Source organism: Lithobates pipiens, unplaced genomic scaffold (genome assembly GCF_037356315.1).
Source record: "Lithobates pipiens isolate NorthernLeopardFrog02 unplaced genomic scaffold, aLitPip1_a1.2 Scaffold_10, whole genome shotgun sequence".
Taxonomy (NCBI): domain Eukaryota; kingdom Metazoa; phylum Chordata; class Amphibia; order Anura; family Ranidae; genus Lithobates; species Lithobates pipiens.
The window spans coordinates 37,114,110-37,132,091 of record NW_027507686.1 but is presented as its reverse complement, the minus strand read 5'-3'; positions in this window follow the sequence as shown (position 1 = coordinate 37,132,091).

The following is a 17,982-nucleotide window of genomic DNA, read 5'->3' as shown; positions in this document are numbered from 1 at the left end:
CGTGGTCACTGTCGGGGATCGTTTATGGTCAGTTTCTAGGTTCCTAAGAGTTTGGAGTGCAGCCGTGATAGCAGCCGAACGTTCCCTCTTTAAGCGCGTACCCAGTTGGATGAAGGTTCCACGTAGGACTGCTTTTAATGCCTCCCATTGAAAGGGCAGCGACGTCGTATCAGAGGCGTGGTCAGCAAAAAAGTTAGAAATGGTATTTGTAACCCTCGCCACACACTCCGAGTTTGTAAGCAACGAATCGTTCAATCGCCATGTCCACTCCCTGATCAGAGTGGAGGGGATTGAGAATGTCATGTGAATGGGAGAGTGGTCAGACCAAACCATAGGGTCTATGGTGCAGTCAGGGGACCAATCTAGGCAGCTGTGGTCACACATTAAGTAGTCTATGCGACTATAAGTGTGGTGTACGTGAGAGAAGTGGGTGTAGTTACGGGATGTGGGGTGTAGCACCCTCCAAACGTCAACAAGACGCAGATCGTAGAACGCACGTTTCAGTGCCCTCAGTTTGGGGAATGAGAGACATGATCGCGAGGTGGAGGAATCCAAGAGAGGATCTAGAGGTGTGTTGAAATCCCCTCCCAAAACAAGCTTACCCTCCAGGAATCCTGACAGAATCTTCAGGTACTGCAATGCAGATGCAACCGGATTGACATTTGGGAGGTAAATATTAGCTACCGTAAATTTGGTGCCCCATAACATGAATTTCACAAAAACATACCTTCCCTGAGGGTCAGACAGGTGGTCAAGCACTTCTATAGGGAGCGTCTTATGAAAGGCAATAGACACTCCCTTGGTTTTCTGGGTCGGGTTAGTACTATGGAACCATCTGTTGAAGTATTTGCTGGAACAGGAAGGAGTGGAGGCAGAGTGAAAATGTGTCTCCTGGAGCAGAAGCACATTAACTAGGCGTTTGTGCATCTGGTAAAGGATTTGCCCTCGTTTAGCGGCAGTATTGAGGCTATTCGCATTGTATGAACAAAATTGTATCCTGGGTTGAGACGTCGCCGTGTGGGCCATGATAGAGCGACAGAAAAAAAAAAAAAAAATAGAAATGAAAACAAGTAAGACAACAGGAAAGGTAGCAGAGCACAGGGAGAGATGTACAAAGACAGATGGGGAGGGAGAAAGGAGGGGGGAGAGATGGAGAAGAGGCAGGTCAGAGAGAGCCCCTGGGGTAAGGCGGCTCCAGAGGAATCCTAGAGTGTCCGTAAAAACGTAACACTTTTGTGAAATATCACATAGCAGGCACGAATTGTGCCAATCCTATTTAGGGGGATAGAACGAGGTTAGAATAGCTGAGTTGTGATCCCGACAACTTAGCAGGCATATATAACATAAGTGTAACATACCCAAGGACCATGGCTTCTAATGCTCAAAAAAAAAAAAAAAAAAAAAATTGAATGTATAGCTAATACCATGGTACCCCCAGGCTACAGAAAAATTATAGGAGTATAAACCAAAAAAAAAAAAAAAAAACAGCAGTGAAAAACAAAGCAACAACAGTGGCAATGTCCACCCTTCTATAGCCCCAGCAGTACAACTGCACCAGCGGAGGGCAATGGAAGAACCCACGAGCCTCGCCAGACAGCTAAACCTCCCATAGCATTCAAAGTACACAGTTAGCAGGAGTCAATGGCAGGGGAACAAACGTACAAAGGGGAGGAGAAAAAAAAAAAAAAAAAAGAAGGAGGGGGGGGGGGGGGTAGGGAACGTTGTTAAGGCAAACCCGGCCTGTATCAAGGATAAGACCCGTAACCACCTAGTGGAGAGAGAGAGTTCAGATTAGTCTTCTGGTGATGTGGCTCTCCGTATTCTGGGACCAGGGGGAACAAATCTAGGTCGTGACTGTCTCCGGCGTTGCAGAGGAGGACCCGGTAGTCGCTGACGGTCATCTGGAGGATCCAGCCAATTTGGGATGGTGATAGGGTCTCGGTCCAGGAAGAGAAAGAAGGCAGGAAGCTGGTCTGGGTCTGATAGAACAAATTTGTGGTTATCCTCCCGGGTCACTTTGATGCTGAAGGGGTGGCCCCACGTGTACGTTGCACCTACTTGACGAATCAATTCCAGCAGTGGGCGGACCACCCGCCGCATGTACAGCGTGTTGCGGGAAAGATCTGGGTACAGGTGTATGGAGGATCCATGAAAGTCCAGTGGGCCCAGACGCCAGGCCCTGCGTAATATCTCCTCCTTCAGAGTGTAGTAGTGTACCCGGCAAAGGACATCCCGAGGGCGATCCCTGCCGTCTCCCCACCCACCCCCAACTCTGTGCACTCTATCCAATTCGATAGGGGACGTAACTTCCCTCTCCAGGACCTGATTTAGGATAGCAATAATAGTGGGTTTGATGTCATTACCCGAGGTTGCCTCCGGGACACCCTGCAGCCGGATGTTATTCCTGCGGCTCCGGTTTTCACTGTCTTCTATTCGGAGCTGGTGCTGCCGCAACCGGGAGAGGTGAGCCGTAGATGCAAGTTCAAGTGCCATTATACGGGCCGTATGGTCTTCTTGGGTGGTGGCCATTGTAGAAATTGCAGACTCCGATGCCGAAACCCGTTGCTTGAGGGCATTCAGTTCACTTTGGAGAGAAGTTTCCATTTTGGAGGCCCAGGAATCAAAGTCAGCCCTGAAGGCAGAAAGTAGGGCAGTGGACGTGGAGCCTGGAGCCCTGCTCAAGGCTGAGGAAGACATGTCTTCTGGAACAACTTCTACATTTGTGGAAGGGGACAGTGCAAATCCGGCCAGGGGATCCGGAGGGTCCATCGGGGGATTCGGCTGTACAACCGAGATGTTTCCAGTGGTAGGGCAAGCTGCTGTAGTAGGTGGAGGGTGCTTCAGTTTGCTTGGGGTTCGGCTCGTCGAGAGCCTGTCTTTCCCTGCACGGGAGTCTTGTGAGGTTGTACGAAGTAGGTAACGTTGGATAGAGCCTTGTTGTAGTTCAGCAAAGTCAGCAGGATGAGAGCTGGAAGCCGCCATCAGCGAGTCGGGTATGAATATTGGGGGACACAGCCTGCAGTTGTCGGGATAGCACAGAGCTCAGCGGTACATATCTTCAGCCGGCCATCAACAGCCACACGCACCCATATGCGAAGTGGGAAAGCAGCTAATGCGGTCCGTGTTGGCGGTGGAAGTGGGCTCTTGTTGCAATGTTAGTGTCCGGGTGGAGCAAGATAGCCACAATATTGGAACTGGGATCAGCCCTCCTTCCAGGCGTTTGTAAGAGGAGGGGGGAGCAGGGGAGAGCTGGAATAGGTGTTGCAGGGCAGCGGAATGACAGCCTGGGGTGCTCACATTCAAATTCTTTTAACTAGGTGAGAATGATGTCCCCCAAATCCTGATATGGTACTAACACCCTGAATCCCAGAAGGCTTCAGGTTAGTCACTGCCGCACTGGACATGCACTGCCAATTGTAATCAGTGGGTGACTCAAACAATCCAGGCGAGACAGCCAGCTTCCCGATGATGTCAGAAGAGAGGATGGTGGTGCAGGGCTTGGAATTATTTGAGGTGTCCTTGAAAATAAAGGGGACTCAAAGAGATTCTCATTGGTAAGCGTGGTCATGTGACCAGTGCTAACCAGTGCCCATATGGAGTAAAAGAACAAGTAATTTAGCAGGTAAATACGTCTTTATATAAATGTTTCAGTTGCGTATAAGGTGTTTGGCTGGATCTGCTGTTTAAATAATTTGCTTCTCTAGTGATCTCTTAAACCGATCTAACAGAAAAAAGAGCAAAGAAAAAAATGTGAAGATCAGCAAGACTCAAATAACAGGCAGAGCTTTGTGTTGTTCTGATCTTAGTCTGTATCCTGAAAATAACATTCACTGCATAGGCAAACGTTATCACCCTGGCAAACGAGGTGTGTTCATTCCTATCAGGATTCAACAAGAGACAAAGGTTTACTTTAATATTTTCGTTTGTATTCTATTTTAGTTTCAGCACAAAAATATGCACCCTGACCTCTGGGATGGAAGGAGTCACACGGTAAACGTAAGAAAGATGAAGACACCAAGGTATTTTTAATAGGAGGCAGCTGAGGATAGAGTGTGAACCTACCCGTGAATTTTCATGGTTTGAAAGTCTCTTATCTGCAGATAAATCAGAAATAAATCAGTTACAGCTAAACTCCAGGCAGATATAAAAGACACAATTTAATGTAGCTTTGTACTTATTAAAACATCATTAAATCGGACCTTCATCTTTTTTTTCCAAAGGTTTGTCCCCTCCCTATAATGCAATTGCATATTATAATTTTCTTTGGATGGGGGGTAAAGTACCTCTTCTGGCTAGCCACTTTCAGCTATGTTAAAATTACATATCCCCACTTCCCAAAGCCTCATGTGTTACTGATCACTGTGCATGTTCCTTTGAGTCAGCCCCATGATGACGCACAAAGTACCTGGATGTCACAATCAGGAGTCAGGCTTGGAGACCAGTAGCTATAGCTGTAGAGATGTTTCCATTGATAAGCTGGATAAATGTTTAAGCAGGTCACCCTGGTGGATGACACAGGCTCACCCAAGGTGCTGGATTTAACCAGCATTCACCAGATCTCTTGAGGATGGGGATGGGTTTTGCTGCCTATTAGTACCAGGTTGTAAGCCTCAGGTTCACCCCACCAGTAAGTTAGCAATCTGGGGTCCAGTAGCACAATATATCATGTAGGGATCAAGCAGAAGCATAGTCAGTAAACAAGCCAAAGGTCAGTAACAAGTTGTTGCGGACCAAGCAGAAGCGTAATTGAGGAACAAGCCAAAAGTTGGTAACGAGTGTTAGTGAAAATAAGGACAGCTGCAGGTAAGCAATTAAGCAAGATATCGGCTGAGGAGAGCACATTAATCTGGCAAACAGGAAGGGCAAAGGTATGGCTTAAATAGGAAGTTTATGGGATGAGTAAAGAGCTCAAGGTTCACAAGAAACAGGATACAAAACAAGATTATCCAAAGCTTCAGATAGGATGCTGCCCATCATCTCTGGTGGCTCAGCAAGGAGAGCTACTGCTGGACAAAGCAGTGGTTGTGGCTTCAAGTCCCTATCCTGACACTTGAAGAGACAGCCAGCCTACTGATAATGTCAAAAGAGAAGATGGTGGTGTGAGATTTTGAGTACTGAGTGGTGTCCTGAGAAAAAGGAAACTCAAAAAGATTCTCATTGGTCAGTGCAGTCATGTGACCAGCATTAATCCGGGAGTGTTTGCATTTTGTAATTACACAGTATCCAATGCTGAATAGTGATGTAGGTTTAAAGTGCCAGACAATTATCCTAGTTGGAGAGGGTGAAGATGGGGTTCACATAAGCTACATGTAGTGGTGGCCAGAGGGGTGGGAGGCTGTTGTGAGTTAGTTCACCTTTTTTTGTGAAACCCTTTAAGCTCAAACGTGCATTGACTGAAAACTTCAGCCAAAATGGTTTGGATAGTAGGGAAGAGTAAAGACCTGTCATTTTTATTTTAAACTTCAGCAGGAACACATGCAGTAATAAAAACACAATTTTTTAATGAATAGGTTGGTTGATTTTACTGACATTTGCTTTGCCACTGGGAAAATCTACAACAGAAATCTCAAGGTACCTGGAATATGCGGGCCAATCCTGCACATTATGTGGAGTAGAAAGAAATTACATAATAATGTATTGATTATCTATTCTCTCTAAACAATGCCACAGCAAATGATGTAAAGCTGCAGAAGTCATAAGGCCATTATCATCATCATATTTGTGCTAACACGGCCTAACCTTGTTGATAAATAGATGACATATTGGCAAAAAAAAAAAGAGACAGTGTCATTTTTCCCATTCAGGCAGTGACAGGGCCAACTGACTGCCTACTGCCCTAGCATAGCTTACCCACCCATCCATGCACCCTCATTGCCACATCCCACATATTCCTTTGCCTTTTCCGCCAGAAAAGGTCCGACTGAATCATTTCATCGGATATTCCAATCGTGTGTTGGCTTCATCTGACTTTTTTCTTCAAAAATTCTGACGGACCTAGAAATAGAACATGTTTTAAATCTTTCCGACTGAATCAATTCCTATCGGGAAAATCGTTTGTCTGTATGCTGTTTCGATGGACCAAATACGACGCAAGGGCAGCTATTGGCTACTGGCTATGGAACTTACTTTTCTAGTCCCGTCGTACGTCATTGTGTTTGAAACAAATGGACTTTGGTGTGATCGTGTGTAGGCAAGTCCGTTCGGTCGGAACTCCATCGGAAAGACCGTCAGAGTTTATTTTGATGGAAAGTCCGGTCATGTGTACGCGGCATAATAGGAAGACCAGCCTTTATGATTGGGAGCAGGGAGGTACCTTCTGAGACAGAAGGCACAGGGCTGAGTCCATGGCTATAATGGGAAGTTAGAACAGAATTTGGACGCCAGTAGGAGAGAGAGATAGGGGAGGTTTCAGATACCATTTCCAGATCACTTACAGACTCCTTGAATCCAAAGGTAAAACAGATTTCTCTTTTAGCAGACCTTGACTACCTGGATAGGCCTCTCACGCAGACCTAGCAGCTGGTAGAATTTCTGGACAAGCCTCTCTTACAGACTTTGCAGCCAGTAGCACTCTTGGATAAGCCTCTCTCACAGACTTAGCAGCCAGGAGCTAGTTACCACAGTTTAGATTTGTAGAATAGGATTTAACTTCACAGTGTCAGAACCTTTAAGCCATCCAGCAACACTGTAAGAGTAGTTTAGGTATAGGTGCGTCCTCCAAATGAGTTACCAGGAGTCCTGAGAGACCAGCCTTCTTCCTGGCTCTCTCCAGCAAGGGTCCTCCCCTGGCTGTCCTCAGCTTGGCTTGGCTTTTTCCAAACAGGCAAGACAGCCTAAGGACCACCACAGGATTAGTAGGCCCCAGACAGGCTTCTGGGCCTACTTGCAGAACTTGCAACAACACATCCTCAGGCCAGGAGGGCCCCCGGGGTTCGAGAGCACATGACTCTGTCCAATAAATAGCCCCTTGCCAGAATGCACAGCGGCCAGGAACCTCTTAATAGGCTGTTCTGGAAAAAGAATATGCATTACATAGCTCAACCTAGTTGTAATTCTCCTACTGGCCTGTGGTACCAGTGACACACATATATATGTATGTGTGTGTATATGTATATATATATATATATATATATATATATATATATATATATATATATATATACACAGTGCCTTGCGAAAGTATTTGGCCCCCTTGAACTTTTCAACCTTTTACCACATTTCAGGCTTCAAACATAAAGATATAAAATTTTTATTTTTTGTGAAGAATCACCAACAAGTGGGACACAATTGTGAAGTGGAACGAAATGTATTGAATTTTTGAAACTTTTTTAACTAATAAAAAAATGAAAAGTGGGGCGTGCAAAATTATTCGGCCCCCTTGCGTTAATACTTTGTAGAGCCACCTTTTGCTGCGATTACAGCTGCAAGTCGCTTGGGGTATGTCTCTATCAGTTTTGCACATCGAGAGACTTAAATTCTTGCCCATTCTTCCTTGCAAAACAGCTCGAGCTCAGTGAGGTTGGATGGAGAGCGTTTGTGAACAGCAGTTTTCAGCTCTTTCCACAGATTCTCGATTGGATTCAGGTCTGGACTTTGACTTGGCCATTCTAACACCTGGATACGTTTATTTGTGAACCATTCCTTTGTAGATTTTGCTGTATGTTTGGGATCATTGTCTTGTTGGAAGATAAATCTCCGTCCCAGTTTCAGGTCTTTTGCAGACTCCAACAGGTTTTCATCCAGAATGGTCCTGTATTTGGCTGCATCCATCTTCCCCTCAATTTTAACCATCCTCCCTGTCCCTGCTGAAGAAAAGCAGGCCCAAACCATGATGCTGCCACCACCATGTTTGACAGTGGGGATGGTGTGTTGAGGGTGATGAGCTGTGTTGCTTTTACACCAAACATATCGTTTTGCATTGTGGGCAAAAAGTTGGATTTTGGTTTGATCTGACCAGAGCACCTTCTTCCACATGTTTGGTGTGTCTCCCAGGTGGCTTGTGGCAAACTTTAGACAAGACTTTTTATGGATATCTTTGAGAAATGGCTTTCTTCTTGCCACTCTTCCATAAAGGCCAGATTTGTGCAGTGTACGACTGATTGTTGTCCTATGGACAGACTCTCCCACCTCAGCTGTAGTTCTCTGCAGTTCATCCAGAGTGATCATGGGCCTCTTGGCTGCATCTCTGATCAGTCTTCTCCTTGTCTGAGCTGAAAGTTTAGAGGGACGGCCAGGTCTTGGTAGATTTGCAGTGGTCTGATACTCCTTCCATTTCAAAATGATCGCTTGCACAGTGCTCCTTGGGATGTTTAAAGCTTGGGAAATCTTTTTGTATCCAAATCCGGCTTTAAACTTCTCCACAACAGTATTACGGACCTGCCTGGTGTGTTCATTGGTCTTCATGATGCTCTCTGCGCTTTCAACAGAACCCTGAGACTATCACAGAGCAGGTGTATTTATACAGAGACTTGATTACACACAGGTGGATTCTATTTATCACCATCAGTCATTTAGGACAACATTGGATCATTCAGAGATCCTCGCTGAACTTCTGGAGTGAGTTTGCTGCACTGAAAGTAAAGGGGCCGAATAATTTTGCACGCACCACTTTTCAGTTTTTTATTTGCTAAAAAAGTTTAAAATATCCAATAGATTTTGTTCCACTTCACAATTGTGTCCCACTTGTTGGTGATTCTTCACAAAAAATTAAAATTTTTATATCTTTATGTTTGAAGCCTGAAATGTGGCAAAAGGTTGAAAAGTTCAAGGAGGCCGAATACTTTCGCAAGGCACTGTGTATGTATATATATATATATATATATATATATATATATATATATATATATATCACACACACACACTGTATATGCAACATCTTATTGTCTTATCAAATAACTGAATCAAGGAACTAAAATAGTATTTAAAAGCGAAATATGTGTTTCTTTTTTTTCCCCCATATATATACTTACCTAGGTGGATGCAGCATCGGGCTGTCCCCTGGCACCTCTACACTGAAAACTGAGCAATCGAAAAACGCTGATCGCTCAGTTTTCGTAGCTCCCTGAGTAGAGAGCCGTAGACTGTCAGTCACAGCTCTCTGCTCATCTCCCTCCACACTCATTGGAGCGCTGAGCTGTGGAGGGGTCATAGCGGGCCGTCTAAGCTCTCAGCGGCTCACTGAGAATCTGAGACAGGTGTCAGTCCAGGCACCTAGAGGATCCAGACTCCATTGTCGGGATTACATGGTGCCTGGACTGATATCTGTGACGTCGTCAGAGAGTGGACTTCAGCCCGCACTCTGCTGAAAACTGGCCACATGAGTGCAAAACAAATTGCAGTCCTGTGATCCATAGGAAAAGCCCAGACAAACAAGCTTTGGCTGGACTTCTCCTTTAAGGACTTCTATCTTTGCTATGACCTTCCCGGTTTGTTCCATTGTATGTTAGCTTCTGGGACAGGTAGTTTAGGGTACTTGGCCCCTAACTCAAAGAGTGAGGCCTCTTCCTCAATGTCCCTTTACTCTAACCCTAACGGTGTCATAAACACTTGTCTTTTCTACTACTAGTACTACTGTTCTTCACCTTGTATCTTTGTGGAGGCCAATGTTGGCAACCAATAATATTTTTAGTGGCAGCCAGTAAAAAATGGGCACTTTTCTTGTGCCAGCAAATGCCACTGGAGTGGACTGAAGGGACCACCTGGCGTAGAGAGAGACTGTCCCTATGGCTCAGGAGAGGACATGTCATGTGGGTGAGGTGTCATCATCATTTGTGCTGCTGCACACTGATGTCAGTGTCGCTGTGAGAGTCAATTTCATGTGTGTGTGCCTGCCTATTCTAATTTCTTGCCCCCCTGAGTCCTGTCCCTGAACTATTTACTTACGATATCAAAAAGAAAATAAGAAATGAAGTATGTTTTTTGCCTTAAAATCTACCTTAAATCACATTTCTAAATGCATATTGTACTTGTTTGCAGCCTAATGAAATTTGCACTTAAAACTGTAATTTTTTAACTTTTGGAAATGGCAGGGCTTTGCTTCCTCATGTCAGAGCTTCTAACAAGGAGAACAATGAGCAGCACAGTAGCTAGGTCACTAAATCTCACTTTAAATCTCCTGAGAATATAAATCCAAGTTGACAATGCCTTAGATCTCACACTGCAGATATACAGCTTTGAGGCTGTAATTACGTATGTACCAGGAAATGCACTATTGTTTTTCAGGATAATTGAAGCACAGTTAACATTTCTAAATGTTCTCTGTAATATAACAAATCTATTTACTTCTTACGTTCAAGTCGAGGTCATTGATTCTTAAAGTATTTGTATTTGTATCAGTCTGACAGCCTTTAGCCTTCACTCTCGCAAGAACATATACTACCAGACACCAGATAGTATGTTTTTCTTTATTATATAAAAATGAATACAAGCTATTTTGCAACGGTTTTCTTTTCAGGAGGCATGGCATATACAGCAATAACAAAGTCAAAGTCTTCATCAGCACCCCACCCCAAACTTACTCATCCATGCCTTTATGGACCTTGCTTTGTGTACTAGTCCAAACCATTTGGTGGAGGGGGGATTCTTAAAGTGGAGGGCCACCCAAAAAATAAAAATGCATTCATAAAATTAAAAAACAAAAAATGTTTTCACTTACCTGAAACACTGTTGCTAGGCAGTCTTCCTAATCTGCCTCTTCCTATTCCGCGGCGCTTCCTCCTCTTCGGTGAGAGGCCCTGTTGCCTTCTGGGACATGTGTGTGTCCCAGAACACAATGGGGCCATTCACAAAGCCCCGCTTGACTCGCGCATGCCCAGTAGGAAATGGGCAGTGAAGCCACAAGGCTCCACTGCCTGTTTCCCTTCATTAGGATGGAGGCCCCAGCAGCTGATCCGAAGGACGGATCGGCCTCGGGGCGTGCAACATCGTGGGCTCCCTGGACAGGTAAGATTCCTTATTAAAAGTCAGCAGCTACAGTGTTTGTAGCTACTGACGTTAAAAAAAAAAAGGATTGACCGGAATGCCCCTTTAAGACGTCACCATACCAAGACAATTTGGACAATTTTATGCTCCCAACTTTGTGAGAACAGTTTGGGGATGGCCCCTTCCTGTTCCAACATGACTGTGCACCAGTGCACAAAGCAAGGTCCATAAAGACATGGATGAGTGAGTTTGGGGTGGAGGAACTTGAATGGCCTGCACAGAGTCCTGGCCTCAACCCAATAGAACGCCTTTGGGGTGAATTAGAGTAGAGACTGTGAGCCAGGCCTATTCGTCCAACATCAGTGCCTGACCTCAGAAATGCGCTTCTGGAAGAATGGTCAAACATTCCCATAGACACATTCCTAAACCTTGTGGACAGCCTAGTTTAGAGTTGAAGCTGTTATAGCTGCAAAGAGTGGGTCAACTCGATATTGACCCCTATGGACGAAGACTGGGATGCAATGAAAGCAGGATATCAGAAAGTACAAGCACTGGGCACTAGACCCCAAATACTTGCTTACTGAATAGGCTCACCCCATCACCGAAAGAATTACATTGAATTACATTGTGAGTAATCACAGGACAAAACCCCCAAAGTCTCTGTATTTGCTAAAATCTTTTTAATACATGAGTAAAAAATGAGTAAGGGAAGAAAAGCTTACATTAGCTGCAATGCTTCCCGTGGTTCTTTTTCATAATGAAAAGAATTTCTTCCTTTGCTGTCAGCCATCTTGACTCTGTGCACTCGGCCTGTACTGCTCTCTATATTCTAGCTCTGGTTTCTGCCTTTGAGGACTTCTGCCTTCAATGACTGTGCAAAACTATCGTGTTTATCTCTCTGCTTCTCGGGATCCTTTTCCTTCCTTTGACACAAACCACCTTGCCCTTGCCTGACTTAGCGCCGCACCTCCAGGGCCTTCCTATGCCAACGACTTCCCTTTTATAATCCCTTTGCTGGCTGTCCTCGGGTTGTCCCACGCTGTGGATTTACATTAACAGAGTCATCATATGAATAAATGATAAATAATTATACTTGGAAACCTTTTCTGCAGCACATGGCAGCTTCTGCAGGTTGGCAATCATAAATAATATAATGATGAGCAAATCTACAAGGGCGACATAACTTGATAAGGTTTAGATATCATATAAGTATCCTTTTTTTTAAGATTAAAAAGACTGAAAAGTATACACTACTCTCATTATTTCCCTGTCGCTTTGTCCTGCCCCCTTCTCTCACCTTTTTTCACAATTGAAAAAAAAAAATCTCTCTCGCTATTTCTGTGCCTCCCCCAACATTCAATTTTTCTATATCAGACTCCTTTTCAGTCCTTCAAATCAATCTTTGAAGACGAAAAATGGGAGCAGATTCTGCAAACTTGTTTTGAAAGTTCAGGTTCTGGGTTTTTTTATCTTGATCCTACTCAGTGAGGTCATTAATGGCGGCTTCGCTTTAACTCAGCTTTCTGTCTTTGACACTTTCTTCCACCCATTCTTTCCCTGCTTTCTTATGGTCGACCTCCTCTCTTTCTTATGTTTGCTCTATCTTTCCCCTCTCTTTCTTACGATCGCTCTCTTTCTTTTGCCTCTCGTTCCTATGCTAGCTGTCTCTCTCCTCTTTTTCTTATGATTACTGTCCTCTATATCTAATGCTTGCTGTCTCTCCTCTTTCATACGCTTGCTCTACCCTCTCTATATTATGCCCACTTTCTCGACCCTCTCTTTCTTATGCTCGTTTTCTCTCCTCTCTTTCATATGCTTGCTCTCGCCTTTCTTTCTTATGGTTGCACTCTTCTCTGTTTCTCATGTTCACCCTTGCTTTTTGTTCCTATGTTTTCCTACTTGTCTCTTATTTTCCCTCTGTTTCTTATTATCGACCCTCTCATCCCCTCTTTTCTTTTCCTCTTTTTCATCTCCTTCCCCTCTTTCTTTTGCTTGCTGTCTGCGCTTTCTCTCAAACCTCTACTTCTTTTACTCGTTCTCTCCTTTTCTTATGCTGGCTTTCACACCTCTATTTCTCATGTTCACGTTCTCCTATTTCCTTATGTTCACTTTTTCCCCTTTTTCCTATGTTAGCTTGTTCTCTCCTCGATTGCTTATACTCTCTCCTTTCTTTATTTTGCTCTCTATGTCTTATTTTTTTTATTCTCGTTCTTTGCTCTCTCTCCTCTATTTTTTATGCTCATTCTCTACTTTCTTATGTTCGCTCTACTCTCTCTCTCCTCTACTTCTTATACTCACTCTCTCATATATTTCTTATGCTCATCTTTTTCTTTATTTCTTATACTTGCTCTCGCCTCTCATTGTTATGCTCACTCTCTCCTCTTTTTTAAGCTTGCTCTCTCCTCTTATTTTTATGCTTGCTCTCACCTCTGTCCAGGGGCAGACTGACAACTCATGGGGCCCCCGGGCAATAATAGATTATGGGGCCACACAGTATACAATCACACAGTATACACAGACATGTTTCTATTGGCTAAGAATGTGCTGGAGAGGTGGGGCAGCTATAATCTCTGGATTTTTAGACCAAAAGGATGCTGGTAAGGGCCATTTCATAGACAGATGTAAAAAAAAATAATAATAATTTTACATACCATCCCTGGTTTTACTGAGGCTGGCAACCCTGATGGGGCCCCCTAGTGGCCCAGGGCCCTCGGGTAGTGCCCGAGTGGCCAAATGGTTAGTCCGCCCCTGCCTGTCTTATGATTGCTCTATCCTCTTTTTCTTATGCTTGCTCTCACCTCTCAGTCTTATGTGTTCCCTCTCCTTTCAATTTTATGCTTGTTCTCTCCCCTTTTCCATATTCACTCTCGCTCTCTGCTCCTTTGTCCTCCTACCTGTCTCGTATTTTCCATCTTCTCTCTCTTTCTCAAGATGATTCTCCCCTTGTTTCTGTTCCTTTCTATCATCCCTCTCATCCCATCTTTTATTTTCCTCTTTTTTTTATCTCCTTCCCCTCTTTCTTTTGCTTGCTGTTTGTGCTTTCTCTCAAACCTCTCCTTATTTTGCTCCTTTCTCACCTCTACTTCTTATGTTCACTCTCTCATATATTTCCTGTGTTCACTTTTTTCTTTATTTCTTATGCTTGCTCTCTCCTCTCATTTTTATGCTCACTCTCTCCTCTCTTTTTTAAGCTTGCTCTCTCCTCTTATTTTTATGCTTGCTCTCACCTCTGTCTTATGATTGCTCTCTCCCTTATGCTTGCTCTCTCCCCTTTTCCATATTCACTCTCGCTCTCTGCTCCTTTGTCTTCCTACCTGTCTCTTATTTTCCATCTCCCCTTGTTTCTGTTCCTTTCTATCATCCCTCCCATCCCCTCTTTTCTTTTCCTCTTTTACATCTCATTCTCCTCTATCTTTTGCTTGCTGACTGCTTTCTATAGACCCTCTCCTTCTTTTTCTCCTTTTTTTATGCTCACTCTCTCACCTCATTTCTCATGTTCACTTCCTCCTATATTTCTTTTGTTCTCTTATGCTCACTCTACCCTCTCTCACACCTCTACTTCTTATATTCAATCTCTCCTATATTTCTTATGCTCACATTTATCTTTATTTCTTATGCTTGCTCTCTCCTCTGAGTTTTATGCTTACTCTCTATTCTCTTTTTTAAGCTTGCTCTCACCTCTTATTTTTATGCTTGCTCTCACCTCTCAGACGTATGGTCGATCTCTTCTCTCTTTCCCATATTCACTCTTGCTCTCATTTCCTATGTCTTCCCACTTCTCTGCTATTTTCATTCTGCTCTCTATTTCTTAAGATAATTCTCCATTTGTTTTTCTTACTTCCTATCCCCCCCCCCCCCCATGCTCTCTCTTGCTCTCTCTCCCTTTATTTCTTTTTATCTCTTTCTTTCCCCTCTTTCTCTTTAGATCTTTCTCTCTCTTCCTCTCATAAAATGTATCCCTAACAATGTGATATTACCTGACAGGTAACCTACGATGACCTCCTTGGTTATCATAAGTACTGAAAATATATATATATTTTCCAGTTTTCAGTTATGATTATTTTTTTTTGCCTCTGTAGCTTTAAAAAAATAGAATGAGCTATAGTGGTATTCAGTTACCCGTAGTCAGTTGTTCTTTACTCGGTCTACTAAGGTTTTTTGTACTGTTATGATGTGTAAATGTTATATATTTACTGTAACTGAAGAGAAAATAACCCCTCTAGGCCCCTTTCACACTGACGGACTGATCAGACCATGCATAGCTCTCTATAGAGCAGCGGACCCCCCCCCCCCCCCGGCATCCAATCCGATTCTGTCTGCTAAGATCTGTTCCCCATCCATCGGATTGGATGACAGCCGGTCGGACAGGCAGTCTGTTTCCATCCGACAGCCCCATAGAGAACAGTGGGCTATACTGTGGGTATACTGTGGTCAGTTTACAAAGGGGAGGGGAGAACCAGGCAGGATCAGCCAGGTATTTCAGGTGTTACGGGGGCCAAGCAATGCAGCACAAGCACTGTGCTGTTATTTATGTTTTAAAGGGACAGGATCCATTTTTTCTTTTTTTTTTTCTTTAGGTTAATGCCACGTACACATGACCGGATTTTTCAATGGACTTGCTCCGGTGGACAATCCAACGGACTTTGTAGTTGAGATCCGCCGGACTTTCAAACTAACGGACTTGGCCAAACATGATCACTCCAAAAGTCAGACGGATCCGAACGTGATGACGTACAATAAGGAAGTTCATAGCCAGTAGCCAATAGCTGCCCTAGCGTCGGGTTTAGTCCGTTGGACTAGCACACAGACGACCGGATCTTTCGTCTGGACTCAAGTCCATCGGAAAGATTTGAAGCAAGTTTTATTTCTAGGTCCAACGGACTTTTGGGAAGAAAAAGTCCGCTGGAGCCCACACACGATCAAATTGTCAGACAGATTCCAGTCCACCAGACCAAGCCCGTCAAAGTCCAGTCATGTGTAAGCGGCATCACAAACGCTAAGCTGTTACAGCTACAAAGGGTGGCCCAACTCAAAACTAATGACATACTTTACTTAGTCCGTAGAGATCAAAGTTCATGTACATGTAAAGGCAGTCTTCCCAATACTTTTGGCAACATAGTGTAGTTTAAAATGGAATGCTAGCCGAACTATATATATATATATATATATATATATATATATATATATATATATATATATATATATATATATATAGTTCCCTTTAAGTGCATAATAGCAGCTTGTTACAGTAGTTTCTTTACCTTTCTTATATTAATGTCAAAAGCCATTTTTCTGCACATGGCTATCACATGCACTGTGGAGTTCATTGCGCAAAAACAATCCCCAGAGTTAATTATCTAGCAATAATTCTCAATGCCAGTCTTTTTTTTTACCTGTCCTGGCATTCTGACAATACCAACCCTTGAACTCACCTTGCATTTCTGGGTAACACTGTATGATCTCAGTACATTGTTAATCAGAGGAAGCAAGCCTACAGACCACCGACTTAAAACTACTTATCTACAGGAACTAGAGCTGTCTGACGACTGTCAGGTTCCCCCACATAGATACATCGCTCTAACCGTTAAGTAAAACATGGTTCCTTCAAGTCCATTATTGGTTGGCTGAAAGATATTAATGCAGCAACAGTATAACATTTCCAAGTGTACAGTACCCACATTAATGTCTCCTTCCACCCATAACAGTTTCATAAAAGCCATAAATATCCCCCAAGGGTAGCAGAGACAGGTTAAAAGTCTTTAATAGCTCTCGTAAAATTCATAATGAGTCACGTGAGAGGAGAGAAGACCTGATATACTTAGATAAAGTGTTCTGAAAGGCAATCCACTCTTAGCTGCTTCTATTTCACATCAGAAATTCAGATGGATTACACCCGCCTTTAGAGGGTGAGGTCTGATTTTGTAAATGACCTTGAGTTTTGGAACGGTCATGCTACCAAAAAAGGTTATTGATATGGTCTTCAACTTTTGTAGATTTTAGTATTGACACAATTGGACAAGTTTAGTATTTTTTTATGATTTTTCAGAGATTAGTTTTATGACACTCCTAATACTCTACATTAAAGTAGAATTAAATGCAACATTTTCCTTTCATTTTGGCTGGAGTAAGAAATAATTATGACCCTGGTTAGGTTTTTGATTTTGTTCCATCGTGGAGATTTCCCTTTACTTCTTGCCTCATAGTTAAAACTGGAAGTGAGAAGAAATCCCTCCAAAATTAGGGAATTCATAGTTGTCACCAGACTTTTTGTCCCCATTGCAATATTTTCCCTCTATTCCTGTTGATAGTGGTAAACAGAGATAATGAAATCACCTAAAGGTGGCAAAGACAGCAATAAAAATCTGGTTTTGTAATGCCGGTTCAGCAAGGACTGGTCAAATTTTGATCCATGTGTGGCCACTGTGATTAAACAGAAGTCAATCTACCAATGGTCATCTGTTCAACCGCCCTGTCTGTATTTTTTTGCTCAATCAACACCGCAGGCAATAGGCTGCAGCACTGATCACTGTATTCTGACAGTGGGGGAGTCTCTCCGCTGTCAGAATATAAAGACACAGCAGAGAGAATTTCTCCATCTACCTCGAATATATGGATGAGAGAATTGGGTCTGTTTTTTTCGCTCAAACCGCTGGTTGAACGAAAAAACTGACTCATATATGGCCAGACTAAGTTTTTGAGTTGGCTGGCTAATTAATACAATGCACTCCTTGTGTGAGCAATATCTTAGCTCAACAGTTGCAACTAAGCAAGGAAGCTGAGTAACAGTGGTGGCTAATGCATCAGAGGCAGAGATCCCCAAAAAAGTTACCTAAAGGGGCATGGAAATCAAATACTACACTTTTACAAAACAAAGATTAAAAAAAAAAAAGATATCATAGTTGATTGCCTAAAAGACAAAACGTCTTTAGTAATTAGTAGGAAATTGTAGCCAGTGGGGTGTCTGGCCTGTGATCCCGGTTCACTCAGAACCAAGATCAGGGTCACTTACTACCGAAGCATGAGAGGGATGTTGCACTGCAAGCCATATTACATTGCATTTTG